This window comes from Nannobrachium achirus, assembly GCF_963921795.1.
Source record: "Nannobrachium achirus genome assembly, chromosome: 22".
In the NCBI taxonomy this organism is placed as follows: Eukaryota; Metazoa; Chordata; class Actinopteri; order Myctophiformes; family Myctophidae; genus Nannobrachium; species Nannobrachium achirus.
In genome coordinates this window covers 54,334,685-54,344,115 of record NC_137829.1, presented here as the reverse complement: position 1 = coordinate 54,344,115, position 9,431 = coordinate 54,334,685, and the positions used below count along the sequence as shown (strand labels likewise).

The window sequence follows — 9,431 nt, the reverse complement described above, 5'->3', positions numbered from 1 at the left end:
TGTCTGTCTGTCTGTCTGTCTGTCTGTCTGTCTATCCGTCTCTCTATCCGTCTGTCTGTCTGACCATCAATGCATGCCTGATTTATGATTAATCGTATGACAGTGTAGCACACAGAACATATAGATCTCCAAGACCAAACTGTGTCCCTCCGTGCCACATTGTAACATTGTAGGGCTTGTAGATCAGGCTGGGCGTGTACTTTGACAAAGCGAGATGTGTGCTGTTCGCAGACTGTCTGTGACTGGTAGCTGTTATTTCTGCTGTTTTAATTCCCATCCAAATCATTCATGATACAACCTAATGGACGGACGAACGGTATGAAAAGTGTGTGTGTGTGTGTGTGTGTGTGTGTGTGTGTGTGTGTGTGTGTGTGAGTGAGTGAGTGAGTGAGTGAGTGAGAGAGAGAGAGAGAGAGACGGATGGAGAGAGAAACAGAGAGAGATCTGTCGCTCAGACTTCTGTCCATCAGCGGCTGTATTTTCTCTCGGTCCCCCGCTGCTGTTCAGTCTCCCAGACCAGTAGTGATCCAGGAAAATATCATCATTTTTTGAAAAGAGTCGGCTGGCCCGATTGTCGGGAGGGTAATTAAATGCCCTGATTATCGGGTAGTGTGCGGCCGCCTTAAAGGAGGCATACAGACCAAAATAAGACCCCCCCTGAATGAGAATGTTTCCCCATACCTTACCTGGTTAGGTTGATTTGCTAAAATTTTGCCCCTGTCCAGAGATTTGTAGATTAGTCCCATCAGCTAAAACGGTAGCTATAGCTTTTATACAAAAGCGCCCATTTAGGCCGCCTCAAAAGATTATTTTTTTTTATGAATCGATCAGACATGCTTCCAACACACACCACACACGGTGGTTTAGCCTGTGAAGGGTTAATAGTTTGTTTACTGGGACAGAGAAGCACCGGACACTGCAGCTGGGAGCTCTCGCGAGATTCTCGCGATACTTCCGCTCCCAGCTCTCTGGAGCTGTGCAGGAAGTCACCTAGACCGCTTGTTTTGTTTACATTGGATGCAGCACAGCGACTCTTCTCATTCACTCTACTGGATTACAGCGAACAACATACAAACTAGATTACATTCTTTTTGTGTTATATTTTACTATCTTATTTATACCACGATGCGTTGTGTGTATCCTGGCTGTAAATGGTCAAAGACAAAGGGTACCCTACGCTCCAAAAGTTTTCATAAAATACCTTCTCTGGACGCGGATTTGAGAAAACTTTGGCTCCTCGCAATGGGAATGGATCCGAGTCTTACTCCTGAACAGACAACGTCATGTTTAGTCTGCAGCGATCATTTTGATCCAGACGATTTTCACCCCAAACAACAAGCAGCAACTACTACCTCGCCCAAGAAAAGAACTGGTCTGAGACAAACAATAAAAAAAGGTCCAAAAGAACTTCCAAAGGTCGGAAACGAACGGCCAAGGCTGAAAATTCACGCAGTACCCAAAAGGATAACAGCTGAGGTAGGTTCTAAAAAGAATATATATATATTTTTTTAAAGTTTGTCTATAATATTTTAATTCTTTATATGCAACAAGTAACCTTCAAACAAACAGCCCCTCACGTTTGATATCCAGCTGTGTTTATTCACCAAGGGGAATAATTCTTATTAAAAAATGGCTTCTTTGAAAGTTAGTCAAATCCCTATAATTGATTGGCTCTATTGTGTGATATTGCCCATTGAAATTTGATTGCATTATTTTCTTTTAGTACTGGATAGTAAGCCAAGTTAGCAAACTTTCTTTTCCACGCAAACACATTTTCTTTTGTTGGTTTAGAATTTACTGTAGCCAATACTGTATTGTATGCACCCATCCCCCATCTCACAGGAGCAAAGCATTTTAGGACTGCTACGGGCTGTCCACATGCAAGTTACTTTTTACACATCATTCGTTTGTTATCACAACATTCAGATTAAAAACATCATTACCTTTGTTATTTGTAATGATAATGTCAGTATGTATATAATATATTTTTTAAAACCATAGAAAGTTTGTATTTCATACAAGCTATTTTTAGACCCTCAATCTGTAAACCAGCTTTTGGGTTGAGGCATGCCATGTTCCCATCCCCTCCCCCAGTACAGTGTGTGTTGCAATGTGGGAATTATTTCAACATCCCCAATCTGGCAGTCAGATATTTTGTCTGTAGTCTGGACACATCTTTATGTTATAACGGTATACAAAAGGGAACGCTTGTTTGATGGCACACATGCAGAAATTATTTTCTTTATAAAAACCTTCATTTAGAAAAAAACAGATCTATACACACAACAATATGCCTTACGTTAGCACACTCAGTTTAGAAATCAGATCCATGAAAACACAGCTGCGTTTACATAGGCAGGTCATTATAAATGAAAATGCTCATGTAAACACCTCATAATGGAATAGAATATCCATTCTGACTGAATGTTCATTCAGGTCTGGAGGGGTGGTATTTACGTATTGTATGAGACCAGACTTTGTTTCAGGTTCCATCTAAACGTTTGGGTATGAATTGGGAATGAATTCATTCTGAATGAACAAATGTTGTGCATGTAAACGCAGCCATTGTCTCCACTCAGTGGGAGAGATGTGTGGAATCCCAATATTCCTAATAGGCTTGAAGAATGTTGATTTTTTTAAGAACTTCATTATGACCAAATATATATTTTTTCTCCTTGATAGGATTTGACTGCCACCCCAGCTTTCCCTTCAAGCATGCTGTCCGAGGAAGCTGCTGAAGAAATCTCCCCGGTCAGTATAATTCATTGCTTTGCCTGTCAATCATAGACCAATAATTGCAATTTTGTGAATGGAAAAATGCAAATATAATGGATAGTTATGAGAATACATTATCTATAATTTGTAGAAAATAATAAATGTAATTATTTATAATATTGTGTTTTACAATTATAGGGAGCAGAAGCTGGTGATTTTTCAGACCTTGGTGGCTCGCGAATCTCCACCCCCAAAAAGGCTACACGATCCCGTACTGCTGTACCATTCTTACCTTCGGAAGAGCTGACTGAAGATGATATTGGATACACAGCTGAGGTGAGTACGACTTTTTAATTACAGTAAGAAAATAAGAGAATAACGGAATACATTTTTTGTTGAGGTTCAGTGTTCATTGAGCTAAAGTAGTTGTTATATTCAACACCAGGAAGCCAAAGGAGTGTCCGGGGAAGTAGCTGAAACATCAGTTTCCATTCCAAAGCTGCATCAACCTGGAGAATCAAGGGATCCATCCTGTCGGCAGAGAAAGCTTCCATCTTTCTATCTCACAAGTCCACTGCAGCAAAAAACCAGCAACAGGCCATCACTGTCAGGGACTTACACTGCGAGGCCTCCTACCCTTTTACAAATGGTAAATTGATTTGATTTATATACACACACTTTTATATATTGTGTGTGTGTGTGTGTGTGTGTGTGTGTGTGTGTGTGTGTGTGTGTGTGTGTGTGTGTGTGTGTGTGTGTGTGTGTCTGTATGCGTGCGTGCGTGCGTGCGTGCGTGCGTGCGTGCGTGCGTGTGTGTGCGTGCGTGCGCGTGCGTGCGTGTGTGTGTGTGTGTGCATGCATGCATGTGTATGTGCTCATAGACCACTGAAAGCTATTTTAAAGAATATATGTTCAATTTCTTCCTGCAATGCCAACTTCGTTCACAATCACTGTAAATGCATGCCCATAGCTCAAATTACACTAACAGCCTTCTATTATTTTCAATCAAAGGAATGGGGTGCATCTACTTCAACTCAGGGGGTTGATGATAACGACGTTGACCGGCTAAACCAAGTAAGTGAAATTTATAATACCCTATTCATTTTGATGATAATAATTTCCATTTGATATTTCTGTAAAGACACTAATATATACATCTTTACCTTAGCCAGATATCGAAGACGAATCTGACCCCAAAGTGTGTGACCTCAGTGCCAGTTTTTCGGGGATGGAGATGGGGAAAAAGCAAGGATCTGCAAGTGACAGTGTCAGTGACCCCAGCACAGATGTTGCAGAGATGGAGGATAAACGGGATCCTGAATACCTTCCACCCAGCCAATCCTCAAAATCAGAGGATTTTGACTCCGTTTCCTCCTCCGAGGACGAGGCGTACAAAGAGTGGGATCCAACAAGGTGTTGGATCGTGAATGAATCACAATTAAAGCATTTGTTTTCCCGATTTTGTATGGAATGTGGCAAGGTCATTGAGAGTTCCACTACTAAAAATAGAAGTAGCCTGCTGAAGGTCAAATGGGAGTGTGCTGGTGAATGCAAAGATCCTTCTTGGACATCATGCCCTAAACAACACAACCGCACGTCTGAAAATGACCTCCTGATCAGTGCCGGTATTCTCTATACTGGGGCCACATACACAGACATCTCTGAATGGGCACAGATGATCAATTTACAGATTCCACAACAAACCCATTACTACAACATTCAATCCAACTACCTCATCCCAGTTATCCATGAAGCCTACAAAGCCCATAAAAAAGAAGTCATCGAACGCCTCATACAGAGAGCAGCTGATGGTCAGCGAATCGAACTTTGTGGTGATGGCAGATCTGATAGTCCGGGTAAGCTTTAGAACATGTAAACATGTACTTTTCAATTAGTAATCAATCATAAAATTCATCACCATGAAATTAATTCTCAATTTCTGTTCTAAAGGTTTCAGTGCCAAATACACAACCTACTCCTTTCAAGACGATGTCACTAAAGAAGTAGTCCACTTTGAATTAGTACAGGTAAGCGATTTAGCTTTTCAATGTAAATCCCTTCTGAATCCACTTGTATTAATATTTATACAATCTATAAATTATGTTGTAATGTTTTTGTGTGTGCTCTAGGTAAACGAGACTTCAAGCTCAAGTGCCATGGAGGGCGTAGGATTTGAACGAGGCCTCCAACAACTGCGTACTTTGGGGGTGCCTGTTGGGCTCATTTCCACCGACAGATCTTCAACCATCCGCTCTGTCATGGAGAAGCAATACCGTGGTGTCATCCTCCATGAGTTTGACCCCTGGCATGTTGGCAAGAGTAAGTTTCTTTCGAAATAAAAAATAATGATATTAATAACAATGTTCTCAAAATACTAAATCTTATTTTCCTATTTTAATTATGTTGACAGATGTGAAAAAGAAACTGTTGGCTGTGGCAATCAAGGCCGCCAACAGACCGCTTCAACGATGGCTCAAAGCAATCAACAACCACCTATATTGGTCCTGTGAGTCGAGCAAGGGAGATCCGGAGGTAAATGTCTACTGTCAGATACTGTTATTACACGTACTCCGTAAAAGTTAATGTATCTCTTTCCTACAGAATGATTGTTTTTACCTGTGAAATTCTAAATCTATAGCATTGTTCTTTTTTTCCACCTTTTTTATAGGTGGTGGTACGTCAGTGGAAGTCCTTGCTCCTACACATTTGTGGCGTACATAGGTGGGAGGAGGACGGCATTGAGCAGAGATGTAGGCATCGAGACTACAGTGCAGAAGAGCAGGAAACAAGAATGTGGCTTACTGCTGACTCTCCTCCATTCAATGCTCTGCAGGCCATAGTGTTGGACCCCAATATTCTCCGTGACCTAAAGCAGATGGCTCACTTCAAACACTCAGGTATGTGTCTTGTTTCGGTATCTAATCTGTTCAAGTCAACATTAAACCTATTTCATGTGAAGAATGTTTTTACAGAATAAGCAAATCTTATTATTGTGTTTAAAACTTTCAATATATTTAAAACCCCTTTTTTCCTTCTAATTTGTTTTGAATACAGGGTCTCTCGAAATATTTCATTCATCCTATTTGAAATATTGCCCAAAAAGATTACACTTTTTCTATGACTCGATGTTGGCCCGGAGCATGCTAGCAGTCATCGATTGGAACACGAATGTCGGAAGACTGCAGGCGACAACTAAGACAGGTACAGAAGTATTATCAGCATGCCTACTGTTTCAGAAAGTCTTGAACGTTCGACATTGTAAACGCATAAGACAGAGGTCTACATCAGGGGGTCCGGGACCCCTAGGGGGTCCTCAAAGTTACTACAGGGTGTCCACCAAATCTTTATGTGATAGGAACTTTTAGTTTCGCCTTTTTTATGCTGACTACATGAACCCTAGCGTCCATATTCTGAGAACTTTAGCCAAGGCGTTTTGAGCATGTAGATCGGCTATTTTTGGCAAAGAGTTTTAGTGAAGAGGGGAAAAAGAGCAGACTAAGTACAGAATGAAAGCTCAAGTTTATTATGTATTGATGGTTCAAGGGTTATCTGAAAGCAAATTGACAAGAATCCAAAATATACTGATGATTGTGGTGTCAAACAATGAAACTATATGGAATCTATGACAAGGTTGTGGGGGTCCCTGCTTCATCTCTCCCTCAACTAAGGGCTCCTTGGCTTGAAAACGTTGAAGACCCCTGCCCTAAGCCCAAAGGCAAAGCTTTGTTTAAACCTATATGGGTATATTTTCATGGATAGATATCAACTGAAATTTTAATTCTGTCAATATCTGCTTTTTGTCTTTACTAATTATAGGAGAGCCACAGTGGAAGTATGTCGAGTCAAAGATATCAAAGCAGTGGATTGCGAAGACAAGATTTCAGCCCACACAACAGCTGCCCTTCCGCATGAAACTGGTTGATCGCGTCATGATAAAAGCAGCCCTGGAGCCTCTGGAGGACCCGAAAAAGAAGCGACCTACGCACAAAACCTTACCAAGGCCAAATGTTGCGAAAACTCCCATGCCTGATAAATTAGAATTGCAGGCCAGGGCTTCACTATTAGAAAGATTCAAACATCACAGCACTGCACCAGATCCAGAATTCCTTGACTAAATTGAACCAACAACATTTACTGGCTGCAGGTTTTTATTTTAAACTGACTGAGCCCCACCACAACCTAAGAAAATGTTTTGCACATCAAACAACTACAGATAATACAGGCTTTTAATTGCCTAGTTGAATATGTCGTCCTTCAATGAACAAATACACTCATGACTACTGCTGCTAAAATATTGTTTCAGTCATCTGTCTAAATCAACTCTATAATCTGTCTTTACTGTTCGTTTTTTAATCTGTGTTGAAAATGTCCCAAACTCATACAGTGCCTTCTATCAATAAAAATGTGGGCAACATATGTATTCTAATGTATTTATTTTTCTATACCTCGACTAATCTCCATGTCTATACACATTGAATTTATTTTATATGTGTAAAGAGAATTTCTTTTTTTTGCCAATTGCTTTTATCTTCCTACCTACAATAGAAATATCAGTAATATTGTATGTCTAATGTTTAAAATAAAGTAGTAAAGCCATAACTATAATCATGACGTGACCAAACAAACTATCAGTAACATTACGAGTTATGCAGATAAAAAGTCATGTCTACAGCTTTTCTATTCTACTGCCAAATACATTTTCGTTTTGTCCAGTAGGTGGCAGCATTTTTTAAACAATATAAACTGTATTATTCTGAGACCAAAGGTAAAGTGTGATATAACTGTACTTCTTCATCTGACTTCTAATAGCTTTGATGAACGTACATTTTGAACAAGGTGCTTTAGCAATTCTATTTTTTTTTAATGTGATTTCTGACAAGAGAGTCACAATCTAGATAAAACACTTGTTGAATGGGATAATACAAACAGACCAGCACAAGCTGGTGGGATAACCAGTGTGAGTTGAATATTACAAGATTAATCAGGTTATTCTGGATTGTATTTATTACCATAGGAATAAGTCCAGATTGGCAGAAGGAACTCATTTTGACAACATGTTTACTATACATAAATGTGATAGCACTAACAGCTCATCAAGCAGTGGGCATAATAGATTTTGAAGTGAAGTTTGAGAAGCATTTAGATTTAAACCAAATAAATACAAATTTGCTCCATGTCAGTTGACATATGATTTGAATTTGTGCTTTTTTACCTAAGCCAACATCATTAGTTGTTATGGCAAATGTAGGATAAGGATGGACAAGAACAATTCAGGTGATTTAAAATAAGAACAAGAAATTCAAAAAGATGACATTTATTATTCATTTGTGCAATTACTAGAACCAATAAGGCGAGTACAAATTATTATTTTTTGGCTTCCTTTCAGAAAAAGCTGAACATCAAAAACAACACATCTAAAGATAAAATAATGAGTAATAATGAATTGGATAAGAGTGCACTTGGAAAAAAATCAAAGAGAATGATAACAGCATCCTCAGCTGTACATGTGCATAAAGTTGGGTGTATTGTATACACCAATGGCATTATTCTCCCGTAGTAGCTAATGTACTTTAACCTTTTGTAAAAAAAAATCACAGTGTGTTGGATGAGCAACAGGTCAGTATAATTAAAAAAATCACAGTATATATATTTATGTACAGTAGATGCAGTTCAGACACACAGTAACTATGATGTACTGTAGTTGAGGCTCGAACATAATAGTGCAGTTATGGGATGAGTGGGATGGCAATACTCTACGTACCTGGGCTAGCAATTATTTTAGCCCATGACCGTTCTCGTCTTTGACAGTTTGTTCATGTGCCTGATTGTTTACAGTCTGTTGCTAGTAGCTTGGTGACTGCATAGTCGTTTTCCATGCGGCAACATCTTGAACAGGCTGTGATTGGGATGGAGTAGCTCTCTGATGATTCCCTGGCCTTTTTATACACAGCGTTCATTGTACAGGTCTTGGATTTGAGGGAGATTGCATGGTTGAGGTCTGTGCAGCCGTCATACAAAGCAGTGAAGCTGCAAGTCAGGATGTGGTGCCTCTATACAGTAGAAAGCTATTAGGACTTTGGGACCCATCACAGCCTTGTTCAGATAGGCTGGCTCATGTCCATATCATTCTGTATCAAAATCCTTGTGTGAGATCTCCAGCCTCTTCTAAGAAGCCCCGATACAAACCAGATTGCGAAGGAAATCGAGAACGCACATTTGATACCAAACAAGCAGGTAAACAAACTCTGTTATGTCTTCCCAGTACTTCTCCTCTCAGGATCCAATCAAGGCAGATTCTGTAGCCGGCTAATCGACACTGTCTGGGGAAGAAGAAAAAAATGTTTTAGAAACACATTCAAACAGTGCAAAAAGGATAATGTATTTGCATTCTTCACTATAGCTTGAAAAATAATGAGGTTGAGTTGTTGCATTAAAACACTCACTATGCAAATGTTAGTAATGTAATATTCTATGCATTGATACATTCAGCCAACCTTGAATGAGGGAGAAGCATCAGTAGATATAAATATTGACATGCCGTTTGTATTTTACACAATGGCACCATTGATAAAGATAAAGAAATGATGACCAGGCTTTCAGGTAGACCACATGAAATGCCATATAAATTAAATATAAAGGAAGATATTTAATTTTAAAAAATCACTCTTCTTGGCGTTTGTCACTAGACTAAAAGTTACTTTAATTATTAGACATCA

The 9,431-nt window shown here is 39.4% G+C and overlaps 1 long non-coding RNA gene across 1 annotated transcript; it reads left to right on the top strand.

The window, feature by feature from the left end:
• Positions 1-2,940: 2,940 nt before the first annotated feature.
• On the top strand, positions 2,941-3,963 carry LOC308308373. The gene is made up of 4 exons (XR_013963279.1): positions 2,941-3,051; positions 3,161-3,364; positions 3,727-3,789; positions 3,884-3,963. It is a non-coding gene; the product is annotated as an uncharacterized lncRNA (long non-coding RNA).
• Positions 3,964-9,431: the final 5,468 nt, after the last annotated feature.